Source organism: Macaca fascicularis, chromosome 1, assembly GCF_037993035.2.
Source record: "Macaca fascicularis isolate 582-1 chromosome 1, T2T-MFA8v1.1".
Taxonomy (NCBI): Eukaryota; Metazoa; Chordata; class Mammalia; order Primates; family Cercopithecidae; genus Macaca; species Macaca fascicularis.
In genome coordinates, this window is record NC_088375.1 from 193202388 (window position 1) to 193223345 (window position 20958).

General features: G+C 51.6%; 1 protein-coding gene across 8 annotated transcripts in view; it reads left to right on the forward strand.

The window, feature by feature from the left end:
- The window catches only part of HIVEP3 (HIVEP zinc finger 3), a 542129-nt gene that overhangs the window by 369558 nt on the left and 151613 nt on the right, over positions 1-20958 (forward strand). The window contains exon 1 of one of the 8 annotated variants that reach the window (XM_045386681.3): positions 13021-13073. The exons of the other annotated variants lie outside the window; for them this stretch is intronic. The gene's annotated coding sequence lies outside the window, so the exon portion shown is untranslated. Of the gene's footprint in view, positions 1-13020; positions 13074-20958 lie in introns of those variants that run through there. 8 annotated transcript variants of the gene reach the window in all.

The following is a 20958-nucleotide window of genomic DNA, read 5'->3' on the forward strand; positions in this document are numbered from 1 at the left end:
CCAGCATTTTAAGAATTCCATGGCCATGAAGATGGGGTGCAGAGGATGGGACCTGTGATGGGGAAAAGGGGAGTCCCTGTTCTGTTCCAATAAGTGTGGACTACAGATGAGCTGTTTTCTTTACCCGCCCCTCTCAGGGCTTTGTGCGTTGCTGTGTACATTGGGGAACTCCAAGATGACTGCAGAATAGGCAGTGTTTTCCCAACATAATTGACCATGGGAAAGGCTGCAGACAAAGGGACTCCTCAGAGGTGCTTGAGTGGAAAGGCGGCTGGATGTGATCTGTGATCTCAGCGTGAGGATTCCATCCTGGTGGCTGGCAGCTGGGTGGGGCTGGGATAACCCCGGACAAAGGATACCTGTTAATAGGCCATTGTAGGAAAACCATCAACGGGCAGATCTACTGCAAACTCTATGGAGGGGTCCTGGGTACAGGACAGGGAGGAAGTGCCAGAGCAGGGAATCTCTCGCCTTCTCTGTCCTCATTCCTCTGCCCTTTCTCCTTTCCCCTGGTTCCTGCACTGAGAATCCCATGTCCTTGAAATATTCCAGGCTCCAGTCAGCACCCTGAGAGCTCTGGACAAGCTGTAAGCATGAATGCCACTGAACAGGATGAAGCGTCGCTAGAATAAATAAATTCGTGTGAAGGCCATCCCTTGTGTCCACAAAACAGTGGCATGGGTGGGGAATGGAGGAAAGAGAAGGGGAGGATGTAGTGGCTCCTTGATGCCTCCTTCCTCTTCACCCATTGATTTGTTTAATGGTCATTTAACAAACATCAGGCACTGGACTGGACATTGGAGACCTGGCGGGACGTGAGACAGACTCAGGGCCAGCTTTCTTGGCACTGGGATTATGTCTGGGTGACATTCAATTCTCCTGACAAACCTGCTTCTGGCTTTGTCACAGGCCCCTCTGGGGAGGTTGGCCCCAGCCAGCTGGGTTTAGGGAAATGCCCCGCCCTGGTGTCAGAGAGTCCGGGGTTAGAAACGCAGCTGTGCATCAAAGCTCGCTGTGTCTGTTTCCTTTTCTGCAGAAGAAAGACAACCCCACCTTCTGCACAGGCTGGGGCGGGGGTTCAGGGAGGTCCCACACTCCTGGCACCTAACGTGATGCTTTTAACGAACTGGCTTTTTGTTCTCATCCTCTCTCTTCACCACCAGGACTTGGCCAGGAAATTTCTGATGGTTTGGTTTTTCCCAAACTGAACATTGTATCCCTTCTTCCCTAGCTCAACAGCATGTGCAATTTAGACTCACGACCAAACTTGATTTATTCATATTTAGGGAGTCCTCAAAAGTACCCTGCCAGATAAACCTTCAACTTTGAGAAGCTAATACAATCTTGGGGAAAAAAAAATGCTTAGAGTTCAAGAAATTGGGCTCAGGCTCGTGGTTTTGGTTTGTTTCAAGCAGTGAGATACAGTGAGGAGAAGCTCTGGGTGTGTAACCAGGAAATCCAGGTCGTGGTCTGGTGCACTGCCTGTAAGCTGAGCCGAGCACCCAGCCCTCCCCAGCCTCAGCCTCAGCCTCCCCTCCTATAAAATGGGGGTAATAACCCTTTCCTCCTGTGGCTGCTGGGGAAACTGAGTGAGGTTCAAAAGCAACAATGAACTGAAAATGCTGTCTGCCTCTCCTGAGCTACTCAACATCTTCTCTATAAGTACTTACAGGTCCTCCTGGGAAACTTGCATTCTCTCACTGCCTCCTTGCACCTGAGACCACCCATCTGGCCTCTGGGAGACCCCAGCCGTTCCTGACCCAGCTGTTTGGCTCCAACTGTCCTGTGGTTAGAGCAGCTAGCCGGCTGTTCCAGGAAGTCTCTTTCTCAGGCTGGGCCCCTAGGGAGGGAGCTGAGCCCCATTTGGTGGGGGAGAAGACAAGGCCTGGGGTGGAGGCAGGGGGACCGCCAGCCTGGGAGAAGCTGTGCCGTATTTTTCAAATAACTCCATGTCCACAAAGCTAAAAATGTGGTCTGGCTTTACATATTTTATATATATGTGTATTCCCGGTACATTTCCTTCTAATTTTTAAAACCATACGTAACGTCAGGGACATTTAATCCATATGGTTCTGATTCCTTAACACTTAAATCATCCAAATGTTGTTTTGTAGAATCTATTTGCAAATCTCTTTACATAAGTGTTTAACTCATTCTTTCTCAAGAGAATCCAGGCATGGTCCCTGGGTGAGTCTTCCTCCTCTTTCACTCTCCTCACTCCCCACTCGAACTGGCCAGATGTCTTGACTGCCTCTGCTCTGGGCATCGCTGCTCAAGCCCTGCCCTCAAGGCTGGGGGAACCTGGTGGGAGAGGACAGAGAGGCAGACAGCCAGCTGTCCTTCCTGGCTATGTGATCAGTCACAAATTAAACTCATCAAACCCCTTTCGTCACCTGTAAAAAGGGATAAATAATAAACATCTTCCAGGATTGTTGGGGGATAAAGCAAGGTGATGTGTAGAAAGTCCTTAGCCCAGAGAATAGGGCTTGCCACCCACAAACAGAAAGGTAGGGAGAGGCACGTGGGATGCAGAGTCATTCTTGAGGAATCTTGAGATAACAGCTCCAGGGCAGAGAAGCTGAGGCCAGAGAAGCAAAAGAACACTGCCCATGGGAACTGGGGATTGAGACAAGGGCCAAGCAGTGGCTGCAGCGGTCAGAAGGGTGGGAGGTGATGGGCCTGATTCCAGGAGATGCGTGGACAGAGCTCAGGTGGGAGTCTGGGAGGGCACTGAGCACATCCACAGTGTGCTCTGCACATGGGGCCTGCCCCACATGTGCCAGGGAGGTGGGGAGGGCCCCAAAGGACCTGGCAAACCATGGAGGAAGTCAACAGGGAAAGTGGTTCTCCCAGAGGAAAGGGTCATGGGCTCCCCACCTGGGAGTCTTCCACACCCAGCTGTCAGAGCACATGTATGCCCTAAGGGCCCCCAGAGACTCTCCCACCTGCAGACACAACTCCAACTGCTTAGCCTGGAGTTGTGGCCCAACTCAACTGCACCCAGCCCCTGTCCAGCCCCCACCAGGGTCTCCCCACTTTCGTCTCCCTCCCTTCAGGCCATTCTCCAACTTTCATATTCTTTTCAGCTGTTTCCGCTGCCTCCATGGCTTTTCCACTGATAAATACCTACCCACTCTTCAAAATCCAACTCAAAACTCATCTCCTCTGACAAGCCTTCCTGGGAAGATTTGCAAACAACTGGCCCTTCCTTTGTGCTCTCCTAGTCTTGGTCTGACTGAGCCGTACTCCCCTGGGACGAACTCTTCGGGATCTGTGCTGGGAGCTGTGGTGTGGGGATGGATAAAAGTCACTCCTGTCCAGGAGGTCCCCTGTTCTGCAGGAGGCGGAGCCCCATTGGACCTGTGGCTTTCTGAGAAGGCAGAGTGGGACTCCAAGATGGCAGCTATAGGACTCTGTGGCTGTTGGTGTGAGATGGGAGCTCAGCTAGGAGGACACAGGATGGCCAGGGTGGCACAGCTCCTGAGGGCTTCCCCATGGCAGGGACCTATTGGTCAGCTCTGATCTGGACACCATCAGTGCCTGTACCCATAGAGCAGGATTCGTTTCTCCGGCAATTCCAGAAGGAGCAAATCCCAGACAGAGCTGCATCTCTGGGATGGAAGAGCAGATGCTCAGTCTAAAATTAGGCTGCTAACTGCAACTTCATCTAGGTTTCGGAGCAGATCTGCTTCTTGCATCTGCCAGTGTGTAGTAAAGGAAAGGCAAAGTCCCTGCCTCCCTGTTGAGGCTGGGCAGTGATGGTGATAGCCAGCTGGAGCCCAAGCATTCTACAGGCTACCTGTAATGCTTTCCTGGGCTCAACTGCATTAACTCCTCACAAGTCCCCTGAGAGGGAGGCTTAGGAGGTGCAGGGTGGGGAGGGGCCTGTCCCCTACCCCGCAGGAGCTGCCTCTGCTTGGGGGTGTCTGGTTGAAGCAGAAAGGGATGATAATCAGGGAAAATTTCTTCCCACCTCTTCTTTGTCTACTGTTCCCACCTCCATTCAGGCATCCTCTGGCTCTCTATTGTCTGCCTTAGCAGGCCCCACTCTCCAGGAAGGGTAGAATCTGTTGGAGGCCTCTGTGTGGGACTTCTTTTATCTCTCTGAAAGCCACAGCTCTCACGGTGGCCTTCCAAGCCCCGTGTAATATACCCAACGCAGGGCCTTTGCACTGGTTGCCCCTTTGCCTATAAAGGCCTTTCCTCGTAACTGCGTGGCTTAATTCTTCTCCTTTTCAAGTTGCTGCTCAAATGCCACCTTCTCAATGAGGCTGACTCTAACCACCCTATTTAAACTTGTGACTCATCTCCCACCCCTGCATTCCTGGTTCCCTTACTCTGTTCTGCCTTGTTGCCATAGTCCATACCTTCTGCTAATATGCTCTATAGTTTACTTACTTACTCTGTTTCTTGTTTACTCTCTGTCTCTTTCCCCTAGAACATAAACTCCATGGGGCAGAGATTTTTGTCCATTTTGTTCACTGATGCACTCTAAGTCCCTAGAACAGGGCCCAGCCAATAGTGGCTGAACATGTGTTACAGAATGCATGAATTCACGGGGGACAGAGGCACCTGGGCTCAGGGCAGCTTCCTGTTTTTGCTAAACGTGGGCCATGGCTGCTCCAGAGAAAACCCATGCCATGGAGATACGGTCCCTCTGCTGGAAAACTGCTTCTAGGTCCTCTCTGGGCCTCTGCTTGCTCATCTATTAACTGGGGCTGATGGTCCCTGCCCTGCCCCTCACAGAGCCTTGGGATCACACCCATGAGGACGTGGGTGTGATTATGCGCCAAACCATAAAGGGCTACCCAAATAAGTATGAGGTATGCATTTATTCAGTCAATATCACTGTGCACCTACTGGGTGCTAGGACCCATATTGAGTGCTAGGAGTCCACAGAGGAGTGACAGCTTGTGCAAAGAGGCCCTCCCAGGGAGTGAGGCCTCTGCTAGCTATGAGAAAGAAGGAAATGCTCAGTTACTTCCGAGTTGTTGGAGATGTGAGACCCCAAAAAAGGAATAAGAGGTCCTCCTGGCATCTGGGGGAAGTCCTGATTTAGCCATCTATAAGGGTTCTCTAGAGAACCAAAATCAATATGATAGACATAGAGATGAATGTAGATATAGATACAGGAAGAGACTTGTTGTAAATAATTAGCTCATGTGCTTATGGGGGCTGAGAAGTCCCATGACCTGCTGTCAGCAAGCTGGAGATCCAGGAAAGCCCATGTGTATTTCCAGTCTGAGTCTGAAGGCCCGAGGCCCAGGAGAGCCAATGGTATTAAGTTCCATTCTGTAAGTGGGTAGGCTTGAGACCCAAGACAAGCCGATGTTTCATTTTTTGTTTGTTTGTTTGTTTGTTTGTTTTTTGAGACGGAGTCTGGCTCTGTTGCCCAGGCTGGAGTGCAGTGGCGCGATCTCCACTCACTGCAAGCTCTGCCTCCCGGGTTCACGCCATTCTCCTGCCTTAGTCTCCCAAGCAGCTGGGACTACAGGTGCCCGCCACTGCTCCCGGCTAATTTTTTGTATTTTTAGTACAGACAGGATTTCACCGTGTTAGTCAGGATGGTCTCGATCTCCTGACCTCGCGATCTGCCCACCTCGGCCTCCCAAAGTGCTGGGATTACAGGCGTAAACCACCGCTCCTGGCCTCAGCCTTTTCATTCTGTTCAGGTCTTCAGTAGATTGGATGAAGCCCTCCCATGTTAGGGAGGGTAATCTGCTTTAAGTCTACTGATCCAAATGTTCATCTCACCTCCACAGACACACCTGGAATAATGTTTGGCCAAATGTCTGGGCACCACATGGCCCAGTCAAGATGGCACATGAAATTAACCATCACACCCTCCTCCCACCCCCAGACTGCTCTTGATCTTTAACCTTCAAACGAAGACCCAGCCACCAAATTCACACGCCTGCCTCCCCCTCCCCAGGTCTCCCCTCAACCCTTCCACCCTGCCACCCTTTGGGACATTGCCTCTGCTTATAAGTTTGCCTGACTTAGCGCTTTCTAAATAGGACACAGCAGGTGCCCAGGATCCTTGCTGGGATTCTCATGCTTCCAGTCAGAATTCAGGGTGGGTTTGAGGAGCAAGTTGCAAGAGATCAGCAGAAAAGCCTGGGGAAGGCAGCTCTCAGAGGGCTTGTTTTCAGGGTGGAAGGCACATGGCTGACTGGACTAAGAGCCTGGAGTTCCTGAGGGATCATGGAAGCTTCCTCTGCACTCCCAGGCAGAATGGCAGAGGCTGCCATTTTCCACCCCAGCTATGGGAAGCCTCAGGAGAAAGCCTTCCAGGTGCCCTGTTTATTGAGCACCTAGTAGGTACCAATCATAGACCCCAGTGCTCTCCTAACCTGGGGCACCAGACACAAATACTTTACTATAATGTGAGAAATACTTTGATGGTATATACAAAGCTAATTACCAGAGCATCATTGAGAAGGGGCCTTTCAATTCTGCTAAGAGTGGAAGTCAGGAAAAAATAAGAAAACCAGGACATTTGAAGGAGAGCTTATAGGATGAGTTCACTAAATAGGCAAGAAGAATTTATAGGGGAGCTGGAGGGAAGGGTGGATGGGGGATAGGAGAAGGAAGGGCATGCCAGGTAGATGGAACAGCATGGGGAAAGGGTGGAGTCTACATATTCACATTGTGTTTATGGACTAGTGAGCTGTCTGGCCCAGGCCACGCCCTTCCTGGGCATGACTGCAAGTGGGAAGATTGCAAGGATGAAGGCTGAAGGATTGGGGTTCTTACCTCTGGCCTTGAGAGGCCAGAAGGGCTGCAGTGGGAGCAGAGCCTGAGCAGGGATGGGGTGAGGCCACTTCCACAGTCCTTTGCTGTGGATGCAGGTTTTTGAAAGTAGCCTTTGCACCAGGCCCCACCCCCTCCTGTATTCATCTCTCTCTCCCATGTCTTCGGCAGCATTCACTGCTTTTATCCACTGTTGTCATAGTTATTTTCTGTACTGTGCAAGGCCTCTCCGGAACCAGACTGTGAGCTGCCTGAGCACAGGATCCTTCATGCCTCATTTGTCTTGCCTTGGGATTCCTTCCTGCCCACCCCCTGCCCTGCCCAGCCCTTCGCCCTGGGCTAGCCACGTGGGTTATATCAATCGGTTGGATGAAAGTCTCAGGAGAGAAGAAGAATATAAGGGCATCTCAGAATTCTTCTCTCCATCTGCTACTCCCAGAACTCTTTTTTGTCATTCCTGTTGCTGTTTACCTTGTGTTCATGTTTATAGGGTCTGATTTAATTCTCATTTCCCCCTTCCCTCACTTCATGAGCTGTTGGCAAGGACTAGGTCTTATTCATCATACTATCCCCCAAAGAGCTTGAGTTGGGGGGCTTGGGGAGCTTCTTTATTGAGTGACTAATACATATTGATTCTGTTATTGATACTTGAAATGCATTTTCTCTTTTAATTTCATCTGCTCTAATTTAATCCTCTAATTTTTTTTCCTGGAATGTCTTATTCTCCCCATTTAGCAGCTGTGAAAACTGATGTATAGGGGAGTTAAGCAGCCAGTAAGTGTCAGGACCAGGACATGCACCCAGATCCGTCTTGATCCAAGCCATGGAAGTTGATGCTGTACTTATGCACCTCCCTTGGTGGGCACAAAGCCATGGGCAGAGTAAATATTTGTTGTTATTGATGATCTTGCAAGTCCCTTGGCTTGGGGAAAACCTGTTCTCACAGCTGCCAGGGGAGTGTGGCTTGACTAATCTTCTGATTTCCTGGAACTGAAGGCCCCGCCTTCCCCACCTGGGGCCTGCTGAGCCCTGTGGGAGTCCCCCAAAATGCTGGTGAAAAGCCAGAATGAGGCAGTCCCAGGGCCCAGGCCAGACCCAAGTCTCAGTTTGAAGTATAGGAAAAGAGGATGCTTTTGTCATTTGGGGAAAACTATTCCATGAGCTTCAGGCCAGCTGGCCTCCTGTAGTTGCTGGTTACCAGGCAGGATGGTCAGAACAGCCGTGTGTTAACAGTTCAGTATGATCTGAATATCTGTGACATTCCTGGAGCTAAGATTTGGTCATGCACAGAGATGCAGAATCTAAGGGGGCAACAGACACATGAGAAATGACTCTCACAGTGGGACACAAGCCAGGACAGTCTGTATCAAGTGCTGGAGGCTCATGGCGAAGCAAGTGGCCAACACTACCTGGGGGCCAGGGAAGCCTTCACAAGGGAAGCGGCCTCAGAGCTGGCCTGGAAGGCTGAGTGGGAGCCAGCCAAGTAGATGGGTGAGGGGAAAACTATAGGGAACTGCATGTGCAAAATGCACCTGGCAGGCTCAGAAACAGTGAGAGATTCTGTATGGTGGGAGCATAGGGTGGATGGGGAGAGTACAGAGAGGGAGGTTTGGATTGGTAAACTGAGGCTCTGTTGTTAAAGGCCCTAATAGATCGGGTGGTTTCGCTGAACAGGGATCCACTTGAATGTGTGCTAGAGAGTTCTACCTGTGTGGAGAATGGATTGCAGGGGTAAGCTTGGCACAGCGCTAGGGAGAAGGCTGTTGGAACTTGTTGGTGATGGTGGCCTGAACTGAGGCACCAGGCATGGAGAAGGGCTTCTGGCTTCGGGCTTGAGAAGATTGATGCCCACATCCATGAAGATGAGCAGTATAAGAGGAGGAGGATTCTGAGTCACCACATGGGAGGACAGTAATCAATGCTACTGTTCACTGAGCACCTACTATTGTGTACTTTGAAGAGTTCTATTGCACTATCTTGTCAAAACTTCCCAGCAGCCCTTGGAGATGAGAACGTCAAGATCAGTGACATCAACTAACATGCCCAAAGTGACACACTAAGTGTGGGGCTGGAGTCTGAACCCAGGTCTATGTGGCTCCAAGGCCCATGCTGTTATCCACAGTATCGGGTTAAGGACTGAGTCAGGAAGCTGGAAACACGGTTCTCAGGCTGGAGAGAAAGGATGGGAACTGAGTCTGGAGGGTTGGACCTCAGGAAGGTGATGTCCATAAAATGCAAACTCTAGTATCTGTCCTAGGACAGAAGCTTCATATGTGCAACAGGTCTATGACGAGCACACCTACCACACACGTGCGCATGCACACACACAAACACACACACACCCCAAATAGGAAAACAACCAAAGCATCTGAGTCCAGGAAGCACAGCAATGGGGATGGAGGATGGAGAGGGGATGGTTGCTAAGTCAGTATAAGACCTAAATATAATTAACCCAGAAGGCCCACAGGGCCTGGTTGCTCAGCTCCACCCCACCTTAAAAGTGCTCCCAACACACTGTGGTGGTCCCTAGCTCCTTGGGGGCAACAGTGGGTTCCAGAAGTGTGTCTAATTTTGTCGTTATAAGCTGGAAACAAAACTCCACAGAGATAGTCTTCTAGATGGCAGATCAGATGCCAACACTGCCCTCTGCTCTAATCTCTTTTAGCTTGTAAAATCTCTACAGTGTGATGCTGGCTTTACAGCAGATCCAGGCCGTGTGTGTGTGTGTGCGCGCGCGTGTGTGTGTGTGTCTGTGTAACATTTCCATGGAAACAAGCATTCAGCATTCTAGCCTGGGACACCTGGATCACAGTTTTCTTGAATTGTAGCTCCAGAGGTAGAATGAATCTTATCTTTCCATCTCGTATGCCCCCTAGTCCGCCCCTCTCCAACCTTGTCAAACAGCAGTGTAACATTTAGCGAGTTACACTGGGATATCTGTTTACCTGTCAGTCTCCATCCGTGAACACAGGCTTGTGTGTTATATGTTCCCAGCACAGAGATGGTGCCTGATTCATGTGTGAGGAATGGAGGAATGTGGGAAGGCCCCTAGGGCCAAGTACTGGGACTTTCTCAAGACCTGGCCCAGTTGCTTGCAGGGGATGGGGAGGAACTGGCACCTGGTACCACCTGCCTTTCAGATACAGTGTGGGAAAGGTGACCTGCACCCCAAGTCTGCCTTTCTGCAGAGCAGTGGGGGCCTTGTCCGCAGGTGGGGGCTCGCAGAGCAGAGTCGAGGTCAGGCTGATAGCCTCTAAGCAGGACTGCCCACCCCCACCTTCTTTCTCTGAGCTCTGAGGCTGGAGTCCTGAAGACCTTCTGGCTTCCAGTGAGAATTGGCACCGGAACTGAGGTGGGGGCTGCGTCTTGAAGTGGGGACAGATGGTTGTGGGAGGAGCTAGGTGAAGGCTCCCCAGCTGACACTCCTGGCCTGGAGAATGACTACCGCTGGAAAGGCCCATGTGGCTTGGAAGGCTCAGGGGAATCAAGTCTGACTGTGTCTGGTACAATGAAGGGACTTGACAAATTGCATTTTCCTTCATCCTTCCCCTCCACCTCGTTAGGGCCAGCTCAGGACTCCGTGTTTTTGGGGGTTGGCAGGGGGATATCCCAGGCTTGCTGATGGCTGCAGAGGAGTTTGTCAAGAGCAAGGAGGAAGGAGACAAATCCCAAGCCACCCCAGTCTCCTGAGCATTCAAGCCAGTCTAGCTGAGAACCCCGCCTTTCATCCCAGCCCCCACCCAGAGACCGTAGGACATCAGCCACAGTTCTGGGTTGGGTAAATTCTTCCCCTCCTCTGGTTAGTTTGTCTTAGGATTTGCTCCTCAGGAGCATTCATTCACTTAAACATTTGTAAACTTATCAGTCCTGGGAGGGGAGAAGGATCAAGATGGAAAGTTCCCTGAAGCTCCCAGTCTGAGGGAGAGGAGGCCCCCAATAACTGACTTCAGTGTGAGGTGATGGGCAAGTCTGTAGAGGGAGGAACTATTGAGTTGCCTGTGGCATCATGGAAGGTGACCAAATCCATTGGGAGGGTCCCTTGAGGCCAGGCCACCTCTCAAAGGGGAGGAGGATGTCCTTCGATTTAGGGCAGGAGCAAGGCTGTCATCTGAGCCTGTGTGTGTGAATGATAAAACGTCACCCCTCAGGGCATATGAATTATAACAAGGCACCCACCTCCTCTGCCTGGAGTTGCTTTCAGCCAGAAAACAGGAAGCAGGACAGTGGGGGCAGGGCAGGAGTGGAGTGAGGAGCAGGCATCTGTCCCAGGGGGCACCCCACCCCAGTTGCCCTGCTCAAGAGAAGGACCCGTATAAAGGGCAGGCTTGGATTCAGGGTATGAAGGACAGCCGGAGGGGTGGAGAAGACATTTCAAAGGGAAAGCCTGTGTGAAGACCTCAAGAAGTGGAAATTGGTGCAAAGTGGTGCGTGTTGGGGGTGGTGGCTGGGCAAATGGCAGGGTGGACTGAGCTCTGGGAGATGCAGCTGGTCCGTGGGGCCTTGCATGCCAGATCAGGAAGTGTGGTCCTTCCCTTTGGGGCTTTGTCAGAAGGAGGATGACCCAATTAGAGCTGGGATTGGGCCCTGGGAGCTGATGGAAGTTGAGAGAGACTGGGGTGGTGGTGATCCACAGAACAGCTGGGCAGCTTGGCAGCTGGTCACTGGGTTTGCAATCGTGTACGTGCGTGTGCAGACCGGTGTCCAGCTGCAGTCACACCTGCCTTGACTCTCTGCAAGCCCTAGAGCCATAGCTTCCTCCTCTCTGCCCCTCGGAGTGTAGTGCCCCTTAGAAAGCGGGAGTTCCCTCCATTAAAGCCGGGGGTCTGGGAGGAGTCTATTTGCTCTGGTTTTGGAGGAAGGGTGGTGGCTCCATCAGAGGCTGTTGTATGAAGACACACAAATGCCCAAGGCCACCAATGCGCCCTTTGGGCCTAGAGAAGTTGAGGGCATGACTTTGGAGCCAAAGGAAACCTGGGGCCTCCAAGGATCCCCCTGGAAACCTGGGTCAGCATAGTGCTTAGTTCTCCTGTGGGACCTCAAACTTTCATGACCCTAAAAGGGAGTGGTTGGTTACATTCTGTATCCTAGGCACTTAACTTACCTCAGTCTAGTCCTGGCTTAACCCCACTCTACACCCTCCACCCCCAGCTCCATTATCTCCTCCTGAGGCTGTTTCTGGAGTCAGCCAAACCTAGGGCCAGCCCTGGTACCACTGTGGCAGAGGGCTGACCTCTGCCGAATAACCGCTGGTGGGCATCAGTGAAATAACAGATCACAGAGAGAGATCTCAGGATCTTGGCCTTCCCGCAGACCTGTGGGGGCCTGGCTGGGAGCTGGCTCGAGTGTTCTTGGTCCTGGCCAGAGCAAGGACCAGAGTGACTCAGGCCCAAATCCCGGGATCCAGCAGCTTCTGGTAAAGTCAAGCCATTGGGAAGCCCCGGGGTGTCCCCCGCCCCCACCCCAGGCCTGAGCCCAGGGAGGCCCTGGCAGGCCCGCCCCGCCCAGAGCTCATTAAAGCGGATTCCCGCCTGGGGAGGCGCGGGCTACCCGGGCCGGGCTGGCACCCAGGGGGAAGGCGGGGAGCGCACACTTTGGGGACGGCGATGGACGCCCGCTGGGCCCGGGTGCGACCAAGGCGTGGCGCCGAGCGGCAGGGCCCCGGCGGCGGCGACCGGGGCTTCCCTGACTGCCTTCCCTAGAGGGCCCAGGAGGAGAAGACAGCGCGGGAGCCGGGGCGGGCGCGGAGGGAGGGGCGGCGCCCGGAGTGACACGGCCTGTCACCGAGGAGGCCGGCGCGCAGACCCTCCCCGCGGCCGCCGGCAGCCAGGGATTCCCCGGGCGAGGAGACCCTCCCCTGGCAGCCGCCAGCCGCGCCCGGGCCCATCTGCGACCCCGGCCGCGAGGGCATCCCGGAGTGGCCGGCAGTGAGGCCAAGCGGGCGGGAGAGGCGCCGCGGGCCAGCGGCGGGGTCCCCGTGCTCGGCGACAGGAAACTCTGGGGAGTGAATGGAAAGAAGTGGGTGGTCCGGCCCCTGCGACTTCCCCTGACATCACTGCCCAAATAAGGAGCTTCCAAGCGGCCGCGGGGCGGCCCGGAGCCGCGCCCGCCGCCGGCGCCCGCCCGCCAGCCCGCCCCGCGCCCACCCCGCGCCGCGTGGGCCGCCAGCGAGCGCCCGGGGCACCGCCGGGCGGAGCCGAGCCGGGCGGAGCCGAGCGCGCGGGCGCTGCCGAGCCGCGCGGAGGCCGGGCGCGCAGCCCAGCGCAGCCCAGTCCAGCGCGGCGCAGCCCAGCCCAGAGCAGCGGAGCCGCGGCCGCCCGCAGGTAAGCAACGAGCGCCTCGCGCGCCGCGCCCCCGCCGCGGCCTGACAGCCCAGGGAACGGGCATCGCCGAGCGGGCGGCAGAGGGACCGGAGGGAGCCGCATCGGTGGGAGAGGGCTGGGCGCGGGCGCGCGTGCAGTAGTGCGTCGGTGCCAACTCTCGGGACCCTTGGAGTGAGGGGCCCCGGCTTCTTCGCAGTCTACGGTGGCCTGATGCACGCGCTCTCAGCCAGCGTTTCCCAGACACTACTTCTGTCACCACCCTAGGGCGACACAAGCGTTCCCGCGTTCACATACTTCTCTGGCACACTTGCGCCTGGCACGGCCGTTGGCGTGTACAGCCTCCTGTGTCCAGTGCAGATTCTCACCCTGGCGCAGCGCTCACCCTTCGCACCCTCGCACATCGTGGGACACGGCACACCCGGCGGGAGCTGCTGAATGGGTTTGGCAGCCCTAGCTTCCCCCCAGGCCATGCAGTTTCAGTCTGTCAGAGCCCACCAGCCTAGGGCTCCTCGGGCTCATTGGGAGTGAGTTAAACTAGCATTGCTCTGGATCTTCCCGAGGAGCCCCTCCTCCCGGCATAATGACACCTGGCACTGGGGGTACATCCTATCGGGTTGTACCTGGCATGGTCAGGAGGGTGTGGCGACTGGGAGAGAGCTACTCCCACCTCACTGCCTGGGTGTTTCCAGAGCGGCTTCTACTCCAGGGGCATTTCTGAGAGAGCACCCTCCGCAACCCCCCTTAATCAGAGCAGGGTGCTTGGGCTTCAGACAGAAGTGGTGGTGGCTGCAAAACAGGTGCAGATGGCATCAGCCTTAGCATCTTGCAGGGATCTCTGCATAGTGACCACAGTTGTTTATCTATAAAAATATAATGTATTGACTGATGTTTCATCAAGGACGTAGGGGAAACTGTTAGAGCCAAATTATGGGTCTATCCCTTAGTGACTCTGGGCAGACTCCTTCATCTCTTTCAGGCTGTGTTTTATCAAAAATGGAATGAGTGTCCTCAGAGGTATGTTTTTAGGAAAGATTGAGATCACGTAAGTAAAAATTGTTTTGTAGATGTAAAGCCTTGTGCACGTGCCAGTAACTGTGGTTTGGATGATTTCTGGGCTGGTAGTTGTCATGGCTTTGCTCTGTGACTTAGAACACGCTTTCTGTTCCATCATCTGCAAAAAAGGGGTCACTAAGAAGTGTCCTGTGTGCCTAGTAGCAGATTTTCCCAGTGTGTTCGGTGGATTGTTAGTTCTGAAAGCTGTTCCACCAGTAAAGGTTTCCCTGTTAGAGTAAGAATGGCAAATTGTGCAAGCTCTGTATTACCCTTTTGGCCAATTACAATCCATACTGGCAAATGAAAGGCTCTGAGAAGTCCTGCAATAAAAGAATCTGTTTAACTTTGTCCAGCCCAGCATTTTTTTCTAGTTGGCTCTGGGGCCCTTTTCAAGTTAGTAGGCTTGCTCTCCAAGGAAACAGTGCTTCAGGGGCTACCCACAGAGATGATGTAGTGTTGTACAGTTGCAACCAAACTTTGAGAGCTAAATTCTAATTGCTCTGTTTTAATGGAAAGTAAGCAGAAGCCCAGAACAGTTAAGAGGCTCATCTGAGGTCACACAGCTGAACAGTGGCCCAAGATCACCCAGTAGTTAGTGGTAAAGCATGGACCACATCGTGACTCCCCATCCAGTGCTCTCACCTCACTGAATGACATTCAGAAGTTGACAATTCTCCTCTAGAACCAGTCTTGCTGCTTTGTATGGACACTTCGCAGAATGTGTTTAAAAAACATAAAGATTCAAATGATTTATTGTTGAATGAATTAAGTGATGATCAGTTACCTACTCTGTGCCATTCTTTTTGGGGACTTTAGCATGTAAAGTTCAACCAGATGTGGAGCCTGTGGTGAAGAGCTCGGTAATGGTACGACAGTCATCTCTCACACATGCACACATACACACGTGTGTGCACTCTTATACACTCAAACACCCATTTCTACACACAAGTTTGTTCCTGCACGTGCACACACCCACAGCCCACTCCAACACACTCACACATGCCATCGTGTACACTCATTTGCACACACAACCCTGCTCCTCTACACACACCTGCTCCCATGCACTCTGGCTTATGCAATCCTGTATACTTGTTCACACTTACACATCTGCTCCTACGCACACTCTCACACACACATTCATCCCATTGTATTCTAGGCTGCAACTATGAGGTAGTTGTGGTAATGGGGATGTCTGCTTGTCCCCATGTCCCCAGAGCTGGTGGAGGGGGGCCTGGCACCAGCTCCCCAAGATGAGCACATGGGAGTGATTTGCAGGGCCAACCCAATGCCACATTTCCTCCATGTCTCCCAGTTTCTTCCATTTTCTGCCATACTTGCGGATATTGGCCAGCTATTGCTTAGTTGCATGTGATTGGACAGCCACAGCTCTGGCTTCTCCTGTGCTGTTTGTTTTAATCAATGTCAAAGCACTGTGAGGGCAAGGACTGCAGCATCTAGCAGAGGGCCTGGCATAGAGGAGAGGGTCAGTAGCATTTATTGAATGAGTGTCTGCCAGATGCTAGGATGGCCATGACCCAGGCCAACATCCAGGGGGGTTTGGTGAACATGTTTGCTGAGTGCCTGCTGGGCCCTGGGCACCATTCTAGGGACTACAGCAGTGAAAACTATTTAAGCCCTTCTTTCAGGGAGTTTGCGTTCCAGTGGGAAGAGAAATAATATTAGTGAATCAGATAAAGCTAAGTCATCATATACACGCTGAAGAAACTCAAACAAAGCTGTGTGATGGAGAATGCCAGGGAGGAATGGGAGAAGCTACACGTGGGGGCCCAGAGAGTTCTCTGAGGAGCTGACATTTATCTTGAGATCTGAGTAATGAAGAAGTGACAGCCTTGCAAAGCTTTGGGGAAAGAATATTTGTCATAGATGAACAGCAGGTACAAAGGCCCTGTAGAAGAAAGGAGCTGGGCTAGGGACCAGGAAGAGGCCGTACTTGCAGTTCGCTGCTGATTTTCTTGCCAGCACCCTTTGGAGGGGGTAACTGCTGGTGTTTGATCTGAGACCTACTTATCTTCCTGGTTCAATCACTAAAGCCAAACAGTGCATCCTGGGCTTTGTGGGGCGGGGCTGCCCTCTAGATCTGTCCATCCCCAACCCCTGTAAATGAGGAGAAGGTCAGACTTCTAAGGCTCCTCTTAGCTCTACTGTTACAGAATTTGATGCTGTGTTTGCAGGAGGTTTGCAGGAGACCACTCAGGTGGTCCATCTGGAAGGATTGTGAATTAGTTGTGCTGCTTCCATTATTAATAACCATGATGTCATACATCTGTGCGGTTCCTGATCGGCTGCAGAGCACTCTCCCTTATTATCCTGTTCACTCTGTGGACTAATCTGCCAAGCGGGGGATGGGATGGAAAGAGCGCAGACACTGCCACACACTGCCGCAGGCTCACCCAGGCCACTTCACCCCCTTGAGCCCCTGCTTCCTCTGCTGCAGAGCAGGATCACAGGAGAACCTGCCTCCCAAGGCTGTTGGTGTGGTGAAATGAGAACATGCACTTCAAGGCCCCAGCATGTAGTAGGCACTTGGTAACTGCTGGTTCCTGTTTTACAGATGAGGAACTCAGAGCTAAGAGGGATCATGACTTTTTTTGTCTGCTTCTGTGTCCCTAGTCTTCCCAGCCCAGGGCTCTGGGTCCATACTTTTAATAACTATTGGGTTGAGTTGAGTTGCCTGTGGTCAAATAGCTGGTAAACGGCAGAGCTAGGACTCTGGGCTCCACAGTCCTTTTTATAAACATCACGCTCTTTGGGAATAATTGTCATGGTTAATAAAGACGAACCTTCACATGCATTTCTGAATGAGTTATTGTTGCTTGGGAGAATCTTAGAATTGGAAGGTCTCAGGGGTTTTGAGGTGTGATATTCTTTGTAAATCAATTAACAAATTTCTTAATAAACATTTTAGAACCTTCCAGAAAAGGGTGTAGTTGTAAGAAAATGGTCTGAGAATTGAGAGCAGTGGTTCTTAACCAGGGGTACCAGATGCTGTCACCTGAGGGCTTTGAACAGAAGAGCTACAAGTTCCACCCTGATTGTCTGGGGAGAGTCTGGGGACAGCATGTGGGCATGTGGAGAAGTGCCCCGGTGCTAGATGTTCTGCCTGGGATGAGAAGCCCAGCCAGCAGGAGGCCCAGGAAGTCAGGCAGGCCTTCCATCTGCCTCCCATTTCCATCTGTCCTTGGCTGTGGCTCCGACCCCCTTGTCCTGGACCTACAACGGCCACATGGTAGGAGCATGAGCGATGGTGTCCCACAGACCGGAGTTTACATCTCCCGCTTTCTAGCCCTGTGCCTTTCCTATTTGCTTTGCCTCTCCTACACCTCAGCTTCCTGATCTGTGATGTGGGAATGCTCACAATTACCTACAGGGTGACAGATGTCTCATTAGATACTTGTGCCTGGCACTTAGTAGGTGAACCATAAACAATAACTAGTTTCAGTTGTTAGGATGAAAAATTAATGAGAATAATAAAAACTGCAGTATTGCGAATGAATCAGCTGCTCCTAAAGGGGGCAATAAAATAGACCAATTTGCCCCAAACACCAGCCTTTGGGAGGAAGGTACATTCCATGCCATAAGCATCAGCCTTTGGGTGAAAGAATTACCAGCTCCACCATCTTCCTAAACCTCTTCATTGCATAACCATTGCTCCATGGAGAGCTGAGGGGCTGAATGGGGACCAGGGCCAGCATCACTTCCCATGCCTCTGACAGATCAATGGGCTCAGAGATGAGGAGGTGAGCTTTGGATATCAGTGTGAGTTCAGGCTTGTACTCACCTATATCAGCCTGGTCTCTTGCTCCTGAGGCCACCATGTGGGGAAATTGGGGTGTAAACACCCAACTTGTGGGAGTCTCGGGAGGTTGTGCTTCTCACTTTAGTGTCGTTTATTCATTTATTCAACAGTGGATTGGGTCCTTCCGGGGGCTCAGCTCTGGGCTAAGCACTAGGAGAGATCCTGTGTCCTCAAGAAGCTCAGAGTTGAACAAATCCACCACCCACAAGCCACATGGCCATGTGCAAGTTGCATTTCCTCTCTGGGTCTCAATTTCCTCATCTCTAGAATGGGATCATTCTGGTTACTTCCCCAGAGGAATATTTTGTTGTTTTTAGGGACCCAGCCCAACAGGCTGTGGAGTGCTTTCTAGGCCTTAGGATCTCTGATAGAGTGGTCAGGCAGAGAGAACAAGGGCTTTCTTACCAGGAGGAACTGGATTCTGATGCTGGTCCTCCCTTTTCTTACTGCGTAATTTGCTGCATTTCTAAGTTCTCTGTGTTTCATTTTCTTCATTTATGAAATGCAGTTATAATGCTTTCATTGCAGGGTACTGTGAGTGTTAGTTGAGATGATCATATGAAGTACCTGGCTCTGAACAAATGCAACCCCCATTTCCTTTCTGTCTGGCTCTTAACTCTGCTGCCTGGTGCATTGCTGCTTTGGAGAGTCACCTCAGCCCATCAGTTCCCAAGTTCCAATACCCAGGAATGGTCAGGGTAGGCAGACAATCAGATTAGAGCTCCAGGTAATAAGCACGTACGTGTCCCTTGGTGAAAGGTGTGCATGGGGAGATGGTTCCAGCCCACAAAGGAATCGGGGCCAGGGTACAGAGCTGGGAGTCCTGGGTTCTGTTCCTGGAACTGCCTCTAAGTACTGTGTGTCATTTGCCAGTTCCCTCCCCTGTCTGAACCACAGTGTCCTCAGCTGCAGGCTGGCCTGCGGGATCCCCTGGGTTTCTTCCTGCTCTGAGAAGTCCATAGGCCTTTGATGTGCAAGTGCTGAGTGAATACAGTAAGGAAGTGAACTGGCTGCGTGTGGGGGTGTGGGGATTTTACCAGCTTTTTCTAGCCTGGACTCTGTTGGAATTGATTGTGTGAGGAAGCCAGCAGACAGGCTCTGGACAAGGAAGAGACTGTGGTTTCTAATTGGCAGAGCCACTTATGGGAGAGAGGGCAAGCAAAGAAACGTTAATGACATTAAATTAAATTAAAAGAAAGGCATTACCCTATTTTTTTTTCTTAAAGAAGACCCAAAGGGCTCTGAGCCAAAGAGCTTTGCTCTTATTTGAATTCAACAGTATGTTTAGGTGTAAAGAGTTGTTTTCAAGTTACCAGGGTGGAGGCAAGAGATTACAGAGTAAAACCAAACATATAGTCATTTATTTAGCAGACATCTGTTGAGCCCTCACTATATGTCAGGGGCTGCTCTAGGCACTGGGGTACAGCAGTGACCAAAACAGACCACAATTGGGGCTCTCAGGTAGCTCATAAACTGGTGGAGAGAGGCCAATCGTGAACAAAGGAACACGGCAATAGGGAATGTGTCAGATGGGGGTCAGTGCCGTGGAGAAGCATGAAGCAGGGTGGGAAGTTAGAGAATGCCATGGGGAGGGATTCAGGGGCTCTTTTCTCTCTCACTTTCTCTCTCTTTTTTTTTTTTTTTTTTGAGATGGAGTCTCGCTCTGTCACTCAGGCTGGAGTGCAATGGCACAATCCCTGCTCACTACAACCTTCTGGATTCAAGTGATTCTCTCACCTTAGCATCCCAAGTAGCTGGGATTACAGGCACCCGCCACCACGCCTGGCTACTTTTTGTATATTTAGTAGAGACAGGGTTTCACCATGTTGGCCAGGCTGGTCTTGAACTCCTGACCTCAAGTGATCTGCCCACCTCGGCCTCCCAAAGTGCTGGGATTACAGGCATGAGCCTCCAGGCCCGGCCTCAGAGGCTCTTTTCTGTAGGATGGTCAGAGAAGGTGTCACTGATACGATGTCCCATGAGTGGAGCCGTAAAGGAACTATAGAACTGAACAGACTAAGGAAAATTTCCTTTCTCTATGGGGCACATGGAGGTCTATGGAAACATCTCATTTGAAGCTGGAAGGGTCAGCTCGGTCAGACAGCTCAGTCTCTGGGCTGTCCTGCTTTGGAAACAGTGTATCAAGTCTGCTTAATGATAATCGTTACAGCAACATTAATAATAATAATAATAGTGAGCCACATGGGATAGGGCTTTAAGCCTTCAAAATGTCTTTCCATGTAGACCGTCTCATTCAGCTCTGTCACAAGCTGGAAGGTATTATCTCCAGACTGCGGTTGAGGAACCTGAGAATTCTAGATGTGGGGTGACAAGCCCAGGACTGTATCAGAAATGAGGGGCAGAGTGGACACTCAAGCCCAGACTTGCTGTCCACTGGACACCGTGTTTCTCCCTGCAGGGCAGCTGGGATCCACCACAGTACCCAGCATACCCCCTTGCATGCAGTAGAGAATGGTATCTATTTCTTGAAAACAATAATAAATCCACAGATGAAGAAGGCATGACAACTAAATACCATGTTCTATACTGGCATGAATTCTGGAACAGAAAAAGGACATTAGTGAAAAAACCGGTGAAATAGTTACTAGTAATGTACCAATGTTAATGTCTTAGTTTTGACAAATATACCTGTTATGTAAGATGTTCACATGAAAGGAAACTGGGTAGAAGATATATGGGGTCTCTGTTCTATCTTTGCAACTTTTCTGTCAATCTAAAACTATTCCAAAATGAACATTTTATTTAAAAATAAATGAATGAATCCACATACACTTCCACTAGCTGTCCTCCTTTGGATTGCTTAGGAAAGCCATAAAGAGTCAGTAAGTAATTAAATCTCTGCTACTGGTCACCCCGAGCATACTATCCCGAGTTGCCTGTGTGAGAAGGAGCAAAATTATAAACCAGTGCCTGTAACAACACTGGCAGAGGAATTTTCTGTTGGAGATGTCTCCCCCAGGGACTGCCCCCAAGTGAATTTCATGTATACCGTAT